Source organism: Hibiscus syriacus, unplaced genomic scaffold (assembly GCF_006381635.1).
Source record: "Hibiscus syriacus cultivar Baekdansim isolate YM2019G1 unplaced genomic scaffold, ASM638163v2 tig00112231_pilon, whole genome shotgun sequence".
Lineage (NCBI taxonomy): Eukaryota > Viridiplantae > Streptophyta > Magnoliopsida > Malvales > Malvaceae > Hibiscus > Hibiscus syriacus.
In genome coordinates this window covers 1456642-1473792 of record NW_024063276.1, presented here as the reverse complement: position 1 = coordinate 1473792, position 17151 = coordinate 1456642, and the positions used below count along the sequence as shown (strand labels likewise).

The 17151-nt window shown below is 33.8% G+C and overlaps 1 pseudogene; it reads left to right on the top strand.

Annotated features, from left to right (window-relative positions):
* Nucleotides 1-4033: 4033 nt before the first annotated feature.
* On the top strand, nucleotides 4034-5662 carry LOC120176212 (annotated as a pseudogene).
* The last annotated feature ends 11489 nt before the right edge of the window (nucleotides 5663-17151 follow it).

The following is a 17151-nucleotide window of genomic DNA, read 5'->3' as shown; positions in this document are numbered from 1 at the left end:
AAAGTGTTTGAACATGGTTCAACGCTCCATGACGTTGACTTCACAACACATTTCGTTATCTTTTTTTCAGTCCATGGTGTAACACGACGTTCCAATGTTCCTGTAAATTTAAATAAATAATACTTAGTAAAATATATAAATATGATAAGTTACGAATTTAAAGAAATAATACATTCATGGTTTCTTTTCTTGTAGTACCACTGTTGAATAGAGGCTCAAAAAAACTCCATTAACATAATAATGGCTAATTTTCAGGAATGAGGACTTAGAGCGTTGATTGATTCTGCACTATTAGACGTCATGAAACCATATCTTGCTCCAAGTTGATATACTTTTGACCATCTTTCAAACCCGACATCTTCTAGTGTTTGAGCACATTGAGACAAAACACGTCTTAAATAATTTATATGCTTATTAAAATCCACTTCCCGATAAGCTTTTACAGCCTTCCAGTACGTCCATTTGTGATTTTTTATACCAGCAGACCTTGATTTTAGATTTCTGTACAAATGAACACCACAAAGTCCATGAAAAGCATCTGGGAAACACATTCTAATAACGTTGTCAATTGAGTTTGCCCTATCGGATATGATTGTCAGATTGCTAATAGGACCTATGTAATCCCTAAGATGCCCCATAAACCATGTCCATGAATCAGACGTTTCAGATTTTCCAACCCCGTAAGCTATTGGCAGTATCCCATTGTTAGCATCCATGGCTACTGCTAATAAGTTTACTCCAAGGTATCAACCTTTCAAATGTGCTCCGTCAACTATAATAATTGGGCGCATGCAAGTAATAAACGAACGAATCTACAAAATAATATACACAAGAAATATAATCATTTAAATGTGAAATACATGTAACTAACAAAAATGAGCCAACAAAATTATATTGATTCACTAACCGCAGCACCAATGGGGATAAACAACAACTCAAAGCGTCTATCTCTATTTGTTTTGATATGAGTTGTCGACCCAGGATTTTTCAGCTTTAAATTGTGATAATAAGCCGGCAGTTGGGCAAACGATGCTTCTGGAGACCCCCTCAACAACTCCAAGGCATAACATTTGACTCTCCAAGCTTGAGAATATAAGATACTAATCTTGAACCGAGCATTCATGTCAGTCATAATGTAATGTCCCCGTTATACCCTGTCATTCAAAAATATTAACTAAGCTAGAAAACCACCCAACACCTTTTTGTTTGCTTGTCTATGGTGAGGAAAAACTTGGGTTCTTGAACATGTATGTTTATCAATAAAAGTCCTAATTTGAAATATTTCACAATCTTTTATCTTCTTTGCAATCACACGCCACGTACAGTTTTTGTCAATCATACACTTAGTTTCGAAACGATCTTTGCTTGATTTTTTAACTTTTAGTTGATATCCATCTTCCACACATTTCGTATACAAAGCTATCTTCAAGTCTTCCTTTGTATCAAAACAATCATCTTTCTTGATACGAATAACTTTTGTGTAACAATAAACTACTATCTTTACCAACTCTTCTTCCGGCATCTGAAGTAATTCTGGCATATTCCAGTTATACTCCCGTGGCATTTTCTTCTTTTTCTTTTCTTTGGGGACTTCTTCTTCTTCTTCTTCTTCAGGGTTATATGAATTACAGAATGGATGTTCAACATGTTCATTCACAGTTGTAACTTCCTCCTCATTATTATCAACAACATCTTTCTCGACAGCGGTTGTTTCATCATCAAAATTCGGGTATTGACCAATATCAAAATCATTACACGCAGGGTCTGTTTCTTCTTCTGAAACATCATCAAAATCCGAGTATTGACCGATATTAAAGTACAGGTATTGACCAAGATCAAATTTCGAATACTGACTAGTACTCGTAATTTTTTCTGTTGGCTCATAATCGTCTAACTGGTTAATACGAAAACCGGAATTTGGTGCTGAAAGTTGATTGGGATTTGGATTAGGAAAAGGTTGTGGGTTTTGAGATTGTGTTTGATATTGGAAATGTGGTGAAACAAAACTTTCTTGGTGATGAAATTGTGGTGGAACCATTAAATTTTGAGGTTGATAACAATGTTGTACATTGTGAGCTCCATAAACTGGGGTTGAAGAACTTAGTTGATTACTACCCGCTACTGACCCAACTTCACTACTTATAGGTTCAACAACATACAATGTAACATCATTTTCTTGCGAAACACTAATGCAAGCAATGAATTGTTCAACATCTTCATTGTCGGTTAACAGATAAACTTTACCTTTTCTCTGATAAGATAGTCTAAATCCACTTAGAGGCTCTAAATTCAATTTCTTTGCAACACGTAACATTAGAGTTTCATAAGTTAACTTTTTTAATGACAGTTTTAGTTGAAGATTCATGGGTAAAGGCATATATTGTAAAACACCATGAACATTCTCCCATGACCCTCCAAAACACAAATCTATCCAAACATGATCAAAATTAGATGATTTCATTATACAAATTGTAAATTAATTTAATAAACAAACGAGCTATAAACTATATATCATCACTAACTTAGAGAAAAACATACCTTTATTAAGTTGATAGTTGATAATTTGGGAGATAAATCATTGAAAAATTATATAGAAATAAAATTATGTAAAAAAAAAATAGAGATGGGGAAGGATGTCGTTGGATATAGGAACAGATGTCGTCGGAGATAGTGATAGATGGAGATGGAATGAGTTGCGATTTAGGGATTTAGGCTATGAGTTGCTGCTGCTGCATAGTTATATACCCAAAAACATAGCGAAAATACAACTTGTTGCGAAATTAAAATTCGTGTTATGAATTCGAAAATCGAGTTGCAAATTCAGAAATCGAGTTGCGAATTTGAAATTCAGTGTTGTGAATTTGGAAATCGCGTTGCGAATTTGGAAAATGTGTTGCGAAATTTGAAAAAGTTGGTTAAAATCGTATATTATAACATATTTTCGGTCACTGAAGTTATTTTCTCTTAATAAAAAATTAAATTATAGTATCAAATATATTATATGAGTGAATTAAGTATAAATTAGTTTAATTAAATGAATGGTTAGATTTTCTAAATAATGTTTAATATTAAAATTTTAATATCGGAAACATAACAAATTATTTTTATATTAATAAACTAATAAATTAAATATCAATAATTATATTAAAGTTATAAAAATAAAACTCATAACTAAATACTTATATATATATAGTTCTGGAAATACATTTTTATATTTAACAACAGATAATGAACAACCTAGGGAAAATAATGAATTAAATTTTAATTTAATTAATAACTTGAGGCTTTGAGTGTAGGGTCAAAGTAGGTCGACTGACAGTGCCAGGTAAGGAAAAAAATGATCTTATTTTTAGAGGTGATTATTTGTTGGAATTGAGTTGAAATAAAAAAAAATTTGAGTTTATATATAGTTAATGAGTTATATTTTATAATTTAAATTTATTTATTTTTTTTTAGTTGAGTTAGTTTATAAAATTTGAGTTGATTTTAGTTGTTAGTTTATAAAATTTGAGTTGATTATAGATGTTCGAGTTTTTATTTAAATTTAATTATAAATATTTATAATATAATAATATTATTGAATTCTAATTTAAATAATTTTCTATAACTATATACAATGCAAAAATATATTCTTTCATTTTTTATGTGATTTACACATATAATGTAGAGTTGAGAGATCAATTCAAACTTGAAACGTTTATTAATTATTAAAAATTTTAAATTATTCGAGTTATATTTTATAACTCAACTCAAATTTAAAATTTTTAAAATCAAATTAAATTTATAAAATTATATGAATTGAATAAAATAAAGTTAATTTTTTTAATAATAAATTCAATGAAATTTTTAATTTTTGTCGAATGGAGTTCGGTAGTGTTTCCTACACATTCACTTACATCAAACGACGGTCTACGAAGCTGAAGACTATAGGAAAGGTGCTTTCCTGGCCGTCCAGTCCCCCATGGTATGTGACGAAAGCCATGACACAAACCTAAATCGCTCATTGGTCACTGCCCCCACTCTAAAGGTAAAGGGCTGCGTCACCTACAAAACGACAACCTTATGCTGCACTGTGTTCTTAAATCCAACGACACAGCCGGCACCCACACGTGCTTTCCCCCCTATAAAACCATTGCTCTCACTCATTCTCTGCGTTTCAATTCAACTAAAAATACCAGATACCAACACCAAAGAAGAATTCATATCCCTTATAACATAAATCCCAGCAAGGAAGAAAAGGTTTATCGCTGCTTTTGAAGAGAGGCTCGAGAAAGGAAAAAAAGAAGCAGCTAAGTTTATAAAGAAGAGTTAGAGAATGAAGGGAGAATTAGAGTTGCCACCGGGTTTCAGATTCCACCCTACGGACGATGAGTTAGTAAACCATTATTTGTGCCGGAAATGTGCATCTCTGCCTATCTCCGTCCCTATAATCGCCGAGATTGATCTCTACAAGTTTGATCCGTGGCAGCTTCCAGGCTAGTCATGATGTTTCCATTTCTCTAGCCTGGGTTTAGATTTTAGATTTCCAGGAAACTGATCAATTAATTCACTTCATATATGTTTGGTTCAGATATGGCGTTGTACGGTGGAAAAGAGTGGTATTTCTTCTCTCCAAGAGACCGAAAATACCCCAAATGATGTCGGCCGAACAGGGCGGCCGGAAGTGGGTATTGGAAGGCGACCGGAGCCGTTAAACCCATCGGAAAACCCAGGACACTCGGCATAAAAAAAGCACTCGTTTTCTACTCCGGTAAAGCTCCAAGCGGCGTCAAAACCAACTGGATCATGCACGAAGATCGGTTGGCCAATGTTGATAGGTCCGCCGGCAGGAACAACAGCAACTTGAGGGTAAGTCCACATTTTATTACTATTATTTTTCCACAGTTGCCAACTTTGACAGTTCACAATTGGTAGCGGATCAATAAACATTTTTTTAAGTGGGCTACATATATTAATAATATAAATTTTTTAAATTTAATGAATATAAATAAATTTTTAGAATGGATACTATTTGTAAAATTAATAACTAATTGAAGAAAATTTAAATTTAAAGATGTATATTATCACTAAAATAAGAAATTAATCGAAGAAAATTCAAATTTCAAAATAGGCACATATTCACCCTCATTAAGCGGTAGCTCTACTATAATATTAAATTGCAGGTATAACGTAATGCAAGGATGACATCCTAACAAATTTTAAGGTTATTGTGACATTCTAATTATATATTTAATATATAAACATAATTAATTTTTAAAATAAATTATACCGTAACCTTTGTAACCTCTACAATTGTGACGCCACAAATACAATCACCATTTAGTACTACAGCAGCCACACCTTCTAAAAGGTATTTTTATTTGTATTACAGCTTGATGATTGGGTGTTGTGCCGAATATACAACAAGAAAGGAAACATAGAGAATCATTTTCCGAGGGAAGAAAAATCTTTGAGTTACCCAGAGATGGAAGACGAGAAGCCGTACATTCGAAACGTGGAACAATCACGTTGGTCGTGGTCGATGAAGAATGACGTCATTGTACGAGCGGATGGTCGGTGTCGAGTTCGTCGGAGCACTTGCCGTCGCCGGAAATCACGTGGGAGAAGGAGGGTGAGAGTGAAACCAAGTGGAATGGGCTTGATTTTGAGTTGGATTTCATAGACGCTGGACCATTTGCGAGTCAAGTTGAGTACCAGATGGGGCCGCTCTCACCATTACAGGACATGTTCATGTATCTACCCGACTCATTTATTTAACTGTAGGCTCAAATTTATTAGAAATAATTATAGATGGAAGGGTATAATTCTTTTTATATACAAATTTATTCAATTTTTAAAAGTGTAACTTTTATTTAATTATTTAAATATTGTATGAAAGTGTATAAAATAAAAATATAATTATAATAATTTTATTATAAATTAAAGTAAAAATAATTTAATAATTTTTCAATAAGTTTTATCTGGTTAACAAATCATGATCTTATTTTAATTTTAAAAAATAGCTAAATTTTATTACTAATACATATACATAAATAATTAAAAAATAATCCATGATATATATGTTTTAAACTGCATTTTTATCATTGTTTGGTGTTTGAAAAAATAATTTGTCCTAAAATTATGATTGTTAAAAAACTTAAAACATAACATTACCTACAAATTATTAAGCATTGATAGTCATATAACATCTTGAAATGCCATATGCACATTTAGCAACATATACTTATTTTTATTAGTTTGGTTAATTATAATGTATCTTTTCAGAATTTTCTTAGTCAATTAACAATGAATATACACGGTAGCAGTTCAAATCCAATACATCAATGAAAAATAACACTCTTTTACCACTGAAATTACTTAATCGTGTATTAATCACTTATTAAAACCTAATTGTGCTATTATTGTCTCTCAAAACAAAAAAGTATCCATAGTCTAAGCAGACTACGGGGCTATTTGATAAAATAAAATGATTAAGCGCTGAATGATTTAATGGCCTGAATGATTCAAAGGTTCTGTATGAATTAGCTCTGAATGTAACATGCTGTTTGATAATGGTTCTGAATGTACAATCTGAATTATGAATATTTTCATTTTTACCTTCATAATGATTTATTATATTATAAGATATGATTGTTTAATAAGACAACATGTGAAAAAAATAGGTATTATGGTAAAATACCGGGTGCTTAATGATTCAGAATGTACTTTAATGTTGAATCATTCAGCAGTGTTTTGTTGTTTCGTTTAGCATAGTCTTCATTCAGATGTGCGAATCAAACACGCTGAATGTTGAACGGTTCAACATTCAGCGCTGAACAAACAACCCCTACGACATCAATATAATTGAGCATGATTAGACACTTACAGATGAATATGGCTAATAAAGGGACAAAATAAGGGTGCATGTTGAAACATATCTAAGCTTACATCAAAAGATTGCAAGTGAAGATTTTATTGATAAAGGAGTAAGAGTGAGACACAAATTCAGATGCAGCAATAGGATTATACCATGCTAACATCTTCATGGATCAGACAGAATAAACAACTGTGGAAGAGGGCAATCCAAATTTTGAGAATACGCCAATCCAATGAGTGAGTAATTATAAGAGGGCAAGCTACACACGAAAACCCAAACCAAAATCCAACTTCCATTCATATAAAATACCAGTTCACTTCAGTTCCATTATCCACATTTTCTCCAACAATGTTGCCAATGGGAACCACAGCCTTTGAATCACGCCGTGAACCATTTGCGAGAGGTGGTCCGTAGGGTTTAGTGCCAAGAAAATTGGTTGAACTAAAGCTTTGGAGCTGCGTACCTGATTAGATTTTTCTAGTGAGATTGTTGCCTGACAAATTCAGGTGACTCAATAACGTTAGCTGACACATAGGCTGTAGAATTTCACCAGAAAGACTGCTTTCCGACAAATCAACACATTCTAGTGAATTCATGACATCGATATTACCAGGAATCTTTCCAATCAAATGATTTCTTGACAGATTCAATGGTAGCAGCCCTATGAGACATGTCATTTCCTCAGGGATCTCACCTGATAAATTGTTGTCGAGAGATCTGTTAGGAAATAAAATGAGTATTTTCCTTATAACCAGATTAGTGATAATGGGAAATAAAATAGGAAAAATAATACTCGAAATTGATAACGGAGTTCGGCCAATTATGCCTACGTCTCCAGACTACTGCAGATCTTTTACTAAATAGAGAAATTTATAGGTGTTTACAAAACACTCACAACTCACAAGAAAACTCTCTAAAATCTTTAGTATTGGGAGAAAGAAATGATTTTTGGGATGATTTTGAAGCTAAATGTGTTACGGTATTTATAGTTGAAGCTTAAGGACTAATCTTGTAAATATCCTAAAGTACAAAGACTAAAGTTGCAATTATCTCATACTAAAAAATTCAACAAAATTAAATGCACGAAATTCGGTGCCCAATCCATCGAATTCGGTGCCTCCCCTTTTTGACCTTCACTAATCTCACACTTGAAGATTGATTTTAATCTGTCTTCACACCTCGATCAATGCAGCAATATTTCTGGTCTTGTTACTCTAGCATCCCAACTGAAGTTGAACACAACTTTAGTTTGTCCGTAGTCACCATCTTTGTTAACATGTTTGTCGGATTTTGAGATCCACTAATCTTTTCAAGTTTCAAAATCCCATCTTCCAGAAGAGACCAGATAAAATGATATCGCAATTGTATGTGCTTTGTCCTAGAATGAAAAGACAGATTCTTCGCTAGATGGATAGCACTTTGACTATCGCAATACAAGACATTGTTTTCTTGTTTCTTGCTTCTTGCCTAACTCTTCCAAGAAACTTTGGAGCCAAACTATCTCCTTCATGGCTTCCATAACAGCGACATATTCTGCTTCAGTTGTAGAGAGAGAAACTATCTTCTGTAGTTGAGAAACCCAACTCACTGCAGTACTTCCTAGAGTATAGACATACCCTGTAGTGATTTTCCTAATGTCAACATTTTCGGCTAAGTCAACATCTACATAGCCTGCAGTATCGTATCTCCACCTTTGAAATAAAGTGTTTTGTTTGTGGTACCCCGTAGATATCTGAGGATCCATTTGATTGTTTCCCAGTGTACCTTACCTGGATTATTCATGTACCTGCTAACAGCTCCCACTACTTGAGCAATATCTGGTCTAGTACAAACCATGACATACATCAGACTTCCAATTGCTGAGGCATGCGACACCTTCATTATGTGTGCACGTTCTTCCTCCGTCTTTGGTGACAATTCTTTGGAGAGTCTAAAATGAACACCTAAAGGTGTACTTACTGGTTTAGCATCTTGCATGTTGAACCTGGAGAGTACTTTGTTGATGTACTCAACCTGTGATAACATCAAGGTCCCCAACTTTGTGTCTCTCTTAATCCTCATCCCAAGAATCTGCTTTGCAGCATCCAGATCTTTCATTGCAAACTACTTCGACAATTTTTGCTTTAAGTTTATAATCTCTTGCTTGTTTGAGCCTGCAACGAGCATGTCATCAACATACAACAATAAAATAATGAAGCTGTTGTCGAACTGCTTCATGTAGCAACAGTGATTTGCTTGGCATCTGGTAAAACCACTGCTACTTATGAAGCTATCGAACTTCTTGTACCGCTGTCTAGGAGCTTGTTTTAAACCATACAAGCTCTTCTTCAACCTGCATACCAGGTTTTTCTTGTCCGCCTCTATGAAACCTTCTGGTTGCCTCGTATAGATTTCTTCCTCCAAATCACCATGAAGAAAGGTTGTTTTTACATCTAACTTCTCAAGATGTAGATTCTCTGCATTTATAATTTTCAACACCAGTTTGATTGTAGACAGCTTCACGATTGGAGAGAAAATTTCATTATCGTCAATACCTTCTTTTTGCTGAAAACCTTTGACAACCAATCTTGCTTTGTAGCGTTTGCTCCCATTGATCCTATAAATCCACTTGTTATGGAGCGCTTTCTTGCCTGTTGGTAATTCAACTAATTCCCACGTCTGATTTGACATAAGTGAGTCCATCTCATCTTTCATGGAAGACTCCCACTTGATTGAATCCTACACCTGAATTGCTTCATCATAGCACTCTGGTTCACCATTGTCAGTCAACAACAAGTAGTGCAAAGAAGAAGAATAACGCTGGGTTGGTTTAGGAATTCTGGAGGAGCGTCTCAGTTCTGGTGTGCCTGGTTCTTCTTGAACTGCTTCAGAACTGATCTGAACATCATTTCCATAAATCTCCTCGAACTCAACAAATTCATTTGTTTCAGCTTCGGTATTGGAGCTACTTGATTCTATGGTTGACATGTCTTTGTACATCATATTCTCATTGAAAATGACATCTCTGCTTCTGATGATCTTTTGATTTTCATAGTCCCAAAATGGTAACCGAACTCATCACCACCATAACCAACAAAGACACATTTGTTGGACTTGGCATCAAGTTTACTTCTTTCAACATAATTTATGTGTACATAAGAAATATAACCAAACACTCTTAAGTGTGAAAGGTTTATTTCTTTCTTGCTCCAAACTTCTTCTGGTATTCCACCATCCAAGGGAACTGAGTGCCCACGGTTGATCAGGTAAGCTGCAGTGTTGATAGCTTCAGCCCATAGCAATTTGGGTAAGCCGACATGTATCCTCATACTTCTGGCACGTTCATTCAGAGTTTTGTTCATACGCTTTGCTATGCCATTCTGCTACGGTATCATTGGAACTGTTGTCTCCATCTTGATCCTATTATTTACGCAGAAATCTCTGAATCTACTATTTCTGTACTCTCCTCCATTATCAGACCTCAACCACTTGACTTTCAAACCAGTCTCATTTTCCACCATGGCCTTCCATTTTCTGAAGGTATCAAAGACTTATGATTTCTTCTTCAGAAAATAAACCCACATCTTTCTTGTTAGAATCATCGATGAAGGTGACATAATATAATGAGCTTGCAAGAGATGGAACTGGAGATGGTCCCCATACATCTGTATAAACCAACTCTAACTTTTCAGCCTTGGGTGTCTTGCTAATCTTTGCAAAACTGACTTTCTTTTGTTTGCCAAAGATGCAATCCTCACATAGTCTGACATCTATATTCTTTAGATCCGGCAGCTTCCCTTTTGACAAAAGTGTCTTCATCCCTTTCTCGCTCATATGCCCAAGCCTTTGGTGCCATAGGTTTGATTTTCCATCAGCATCTGCTACTGCAATGATATTCTCCAAGTTTGAGGTTACATAGAGAGTACCAATCTTCTTACTACGAGCAATGACGAGTGCTCCTTTGGTAATCTTCCATTCACAGTCTGAAAAGGTTATACTATATCCTTCTCCATCAAGCTGTCCTACATAAATCAAATTTATTTTGAGGTCAGGAATATGTCTCACTCCTTTCAACTTCCAGGTGGTCTGGTTTGGCAACTTTAATCGGATGTCTCCTTTTTCAAGGATCTTCAAGGTTTCATCATCAGCTAGATGAACATTCCCAAAATCACCACTGACATAGTTCTCCATGATTTCTTAGCTTGAGGTGGAGTGGAAAACTGCCCCTAAGTCCAAGATCCATGATTCAATCAAACTGTTGACGCTTAGAATCATGGCATCGCCTGTCTCCTCTATCATGTTGGCAGATTCCTGTGCGCCGGTATCTTTCTTCGGTGCTAGGTAATCTCTTTTAAAGTGACCATTCTTGCCAAAATTATAGCAGTTAAAATCTTTCTTTCCCGTTCTTGATTTTTCTCTTCTAGATTTCGATCTGCCACGATTTGGATTTCTTTATGAAGTTCTCCCTTTAGACTCCGTGTGCAAGGATGAGGAGTTTGATACTTCACCTGATTCTCTCCGTCGAATTTCTTCACTCAATACCGATCCCGAACATCGACGAATTTTAATTTACTATTTCCCGACGAGCTGCTGACTGTTGTAACAGTAGAATTCCAATTGTCTGGTTGAGATGATAAGAGAATTAAAGCTTGAACTTCATCATCGAATTCAATTTCCACGGAACTGAACTGGGTTGTGATTGTGTTGAGTTCATTTAGGTGTTAAGCCACTGATGACCCTTCCGCCATCCGCAAATTGAATAATCGCCTCGTCAAGTGAACTTTGTTTGAGACCGATGACTTCTCATACATACTGGAGAGAGGTTTCATAAGACCCGTCGTGGTCTTTTCCTTTGCTATGTTGAAAGCAACATTGCAAGATAACGTCAGTCGGATAACTCTGAGGGCTTGTCTGTCGAGAATAGCTCAGTCTTCATTCTTCATGCCCTCTGGTTGCTTTCCTGAGAGAGGTTGATATAGATTTTTTCTGGTACAGAAAATCTTCAATCTGCATCTTCCAAAAACCAAAGTTCGCACCATCAAACTTCTCAATTTTCACTTTCCCTTCGTCTGCAGCCATCGCTCCTACTCGAATATGGCTTCTTTTGGATCGTTTCTGACAATTCTTACGAACCACCGTGTATTAAAACATCTCCGTCGACAAATTCGTATCGCCGACCAATTTTACTATTCACAAAATTTACTATTCATATGAATAGTAACCTAGCAAAAAATTGAAAAAATTCACCACCAAAAGCTCTTGATACCAGTTGTTAGGAAATAAAACGAGTAATTTCCCTATAACCAAATTAGTGAGAATGGGAAATAAAAGCGGAAAAATAATACCCAAAATTGATAACGAAGTTCGACCAATTATGCCTACGTCTCTAGACTGTTACAGATCTTTTACTAAAGAGAAAAAATTTATAGGTGTTTACAAAACACTCACAACTCACAAGAAAACTCTCTAAACTATTTAGTATTGGGAGAAAGAAATGATTTTGGATGATTTTAAAGCTAAATGGGTTAGGGTATTTATAGTTGAAGCTTAAGGACTAATCTTATAAATACCCTAAAGTACAAGGACTAAAGTTGCAATTATCACATGCTAAAAAATTTTAACAAAATTAAATACACCGAATTCGATGCCCTTTTTTTTTTACCTTCAACAAGATCCACCAGTTTGATTAGTTTGAGGGTACTGCTATAATCAGACACCACCCCTTTCATCGTAAGTGTTATATTGTCAAAAAAGACTCCCTTTGAAGTCTTGTAATATATCTTGCCATTTGATTTGTTTCTCGAGACCAATGTCGTAAGATTGTTGATGCAGGTTGGGATATTTTCTGATAAATTGTTGTGGGAGAGGTCTAAGATTTGAAGAGAATGTAGGCCACAAATTTGCTCTGGTATATGGCCATGAAACATGTTTGCTCCAAGGCTGATGATAATCAAATTTGAGAGCCTTTCTCCCATCCACGGTAAAATTTCCCCGGAGAGCAGATTACCGGAGAAGTCAAGAGAGAGTAATTCTGTATGGTTTCATAGCGATCCAAGTATTTCACCGTCTAGAGCGTTGCTGCATAGGTACAAGGACTGCAGAGAAGTTAAAGCTCCCGTGGAACTTGGAATTTTACCTCTGAAAGTTGTTGTCACACAATTCAATTGCCACCAAGCTTCCCCATTTCTCCCAATAATCTGGTATTTCTCCTGACAAGAGGTTACCACTAAGACAGAGAACCTCCAGTTTCATCCGATGGTTTGGCACAAAAACTAGGACATGGATCCCGAAAAAGCATTGTTTGAAAGAAGTAAAGATGTCACATTTAAGGATATATCGGGCAATGAACCAGTGAAGTAGTTGGAACTCAAGTCTAACACAAGAGAAGCATGATTTGTGAGCAAATCTGGGATATTTCCCTGAAAATGGTTTCCAGAGATGTCAGATATTGCTGATTGGAAGTCAAGTTCCAAAACCGATCAGAGATCAAAATCATTGTTGCTTAAATCCAAGTAAGATAAGGACTTCAAATCTAGTAATGCAGGGTTCAACTTACCACCTAGCCTCAATCTGCCATGGTTAGAACCTCCAAGCTGAAGCTCGGTGACATGGCCAGTAGCCTTGTCACAAAAAACCCCAACCCATATACAGCAATCTCCATTTCCAGTCCTCCAATCGGCTAACGAGTTGGAAGAGTCCTTGAGATCCTGCTTAATCTTCAAAAGTGCTTGCCTCTTCAGGGATTCCAGTGCAAGAGCAAGGAATTGACTTTAGGCATAGCAATATCAAGGAAATGAATGTAACAAGACCCATGAATGATGAATCCTTAACATCCATGAGAATGTGAATATGTATACTATGATGAGAATATCCTACTTTATTTATAGCAGTTTTGGCTTAGCACTGAATAATAAATAAGGAATCTTCCATCCAAGAAATAGTCAAAGAAGTTCCTCATGCATTTAAGACTCGAGGAACTAAAATGAGATAAAATAGACTCAAGTATTTAAATAATCAACGTAGTTGAAATAGTGAGTTAATTAAAGTGTTAAACCATAAATAAAATAAAGCGCAAAGGTTAAAATCATTATGTGGATTATGTTTTAGGATAAACTATAGATTTGGTTACTTTTGTTTTAATTTTGTTCAACTATGATCACTGAATTTAAAAAAAGTTGTATTTCAATCACTTACGTTATCGATTTGTTAACTCCCGTGACATCGATGATATCTCGTGTTAATAAAAATGGTTAATTTTTAATTTGATTCTTAAATTGTAGATAAAATATCAATTTGACCTATCAACTCTCTTTTAATCCATATCTGAGAAGATTGCTCCATTGAACCACAAATTACTCTTATGAGAATGTATCGTAACTGTCCTTCGAGTGGGCCCGGAATCGAGTTCCGACTTAAATTTGATGTGATGGAACCACCACCGATCATTAAAAATTAGGTTGATCGGATACCTTAATTTACCATTTTACCTGATCTGCGTTTTTACCATAATTGAATCGGATCCGGGAGTCAATTACAGTTGGAGAAGGATTAGCACCCATGTACTGCCCTTTCGGTACCAATTTAATTTCTCGGTTGTCTTAATTACGAAAATTAAAAGTTAAATTAAAATTTGAAATTCAATCTAAATTACTTACCTTTTGATCAATTAAAATTGTCCTAAAAAGATTAAAAATAAATTTAAAAAATAAAATAAACAAAAACAAAGAGTTAGTATTAAGATCGAAATAAATTAAATAAAAAACAATAAGTGAATAAAAGAAAATTCAAATTAAAAAGGATTAAATTGGAAAGAATTAAAAGTTAAGGATCGAATTGATGTTAATTGAAAGCTGCAAAGAAAAAAAATGATAGTTAGGAGGCCAATTTGCAAAATATATGAAATATAAATGAGACTAAATTCAATTAATTCAAATTTCAAGGGTAAATTTACAATATGTGACCAAAATGAACTACGCATCAAACCTTTAGGAACTGCGAAAATAATTTAACTATTTCATAATTGCACAATGATCCTCCCTATAAATAGCCCTTAAAACCCAAAATATCATTCATTTTCACTCATTTCTCAAAATCAAAACCCTATCCTTTCTCTCTAAACTCTCTCAACCCAAGCCAACCGGCTGAATGGTAGACCACCGTTCCTAGTCATGCACTGCCGCCTGCTGCAAAATCAAAAAATGCCTAGATCGGAGTAGATCTAGATCCCAAGGTTTCAACTTTTACCTTGGTTTTTGACGAGATCCTTTGTTCTCCGGCGACCCTTGGCTTCCTGATGTAGACTTTACGCTTTTCCAGTAGTTTTCGACAAAGGCTTTGATTTTTTTTTTTGCTATATTCGAATGGTTTTTTTGTGTTTGGTTTGATTGGTATTGGTTGTTTGGTTTGCTCGATCTTCTCCCCGTCCTTCTTGTGTTGGTTTCCGTCGTATATATAACCCCTTCGACGGGGTTGTTACCGAATATAACGAGATTGTGCAGTCCCGATTTGCACGTTCGAAGTTTGTAGCTGGAAAATCGGACTGATTTCGTGTTGACCGGAAATATCGGGATAGCTTAATCCTGATTTACTTGGCCGGTTTTCGAATCTCTACATGCCACGCGCGCGCCGCCGCCAGTGGTACTTATGTCATCTTAGGGTTTGGAAAACTTTAACCCTCTATTGGGCCAAGCAAATGGGCTTGGACCTTGTTGGGCTTCTACCGAGCTTGCTGGGTCAGGTTACCCAGTTGGGCTTTAGTTTTAGACTTGAGCTTTAAATCTTTGGACCCATTAGAACCTAAAAATGAAAAATAATATTAATAACAATATAATATAATATAATAAATAATAAATAATAAATAATATGTATACTATAGTTATTTTAAAAACTATAAAAACCATTTTAAAAACTATGTACTATATGTTTTCAAAAATATTTAAAAAACTATATATTATATATTTTCAAAAATATTTAAAAAACTATATTATATATACGTTTTTAAAAATATTTTAAAAACTATATATTATATGTTTTCAAAAGCGTGTTTTCAAAACCTTATTATATATATATATTCAAAAACATATTTTTTAAAAAACTATATATTATATGTTTTTCAAAAATATTTTCAAAAATTATATTATAATAATATATATAAGTCCCGGACGAAAATAAGTGTGTACAGGATTCTTAGATTTCCTTGCACCTTCAGGACAATTAGTAGGAAAATTAATTTACTTTAAACAAAAGCATCAGGTCACCTAACTTTTTTACTGTAGACAAGAAGATAACCAAAGCGATATTAACGGTAAGAGATAAAAATATAAGTTAGAAAAGAGATTAAAGAATTAAAGAATTGAATTGATACTTTATTTAAAATTTAGTATCAAATTAGGGGAAAAACATTTTCATCAATGTGTTACATCATTAATATAACTTAATTTAATAGTTCAGTGATATGATGTGACAAATTGATAATATAAATAATTAAAAAAATCAAATTTAATTATTAAATTTGAACAAAACTATAATAAAAATAATCATATTTATAATTTGTTTTATATTTTAATACCTCGCTGTAAGTAAAAGGAAAGATTTTATATAAACATATATTAATCAAAATTTATTTAACAAATAATATTAGGCGAAAATGATCACTATTTTTGTTTAAATTTATTAATTTTGTATTTAATCTTTATATAATTTTTTTAATTTAATTTATTAAAAATTATATAAAAGGTTAAAATAAAATTATTATGAAGTATATTTTTTTCTAAGTGGAATTAAGACGTTGACTAATCTTTTATTCATTTATTATTTTTAAAAAGACACGTACTCAAATTTATTTCTTCTTAGTATGATTGATGTCTGAATGCAAAAGTTTAAAAGATAACAATTTAATTTAAAGCTAAAAAAAAAATAGGATGTCACTGATAATGTTATAGAAAAAATATCATTTTTAACTTTTGATAATATTTTCGGTTGGATGTAATATAAAATATTATCACTTTCATAACGTTTTTAATTGTAACTCAAAATGTTATTTTTTCCATAATATTTTTTATTACAACTGAAAATGTTATGAATAAAGTAATATTTTAAGTTACGTTAAACCTATGTTATATTTTTATAATATTTTTTGCCGCATTGTAATTTTATTTTTTTTAAATTTTTAAAATTTAGGTTATATCGTAAAACTACCCTGAACACAAAGTCCGTATGATATCCTGTATGAATGTAAATTCATTATTTCCTGTGTAGACAACTTTCCAATTGCGTCGGCCCCACGAAGATTCTTAAAGATAGATAGAGGATCTTGT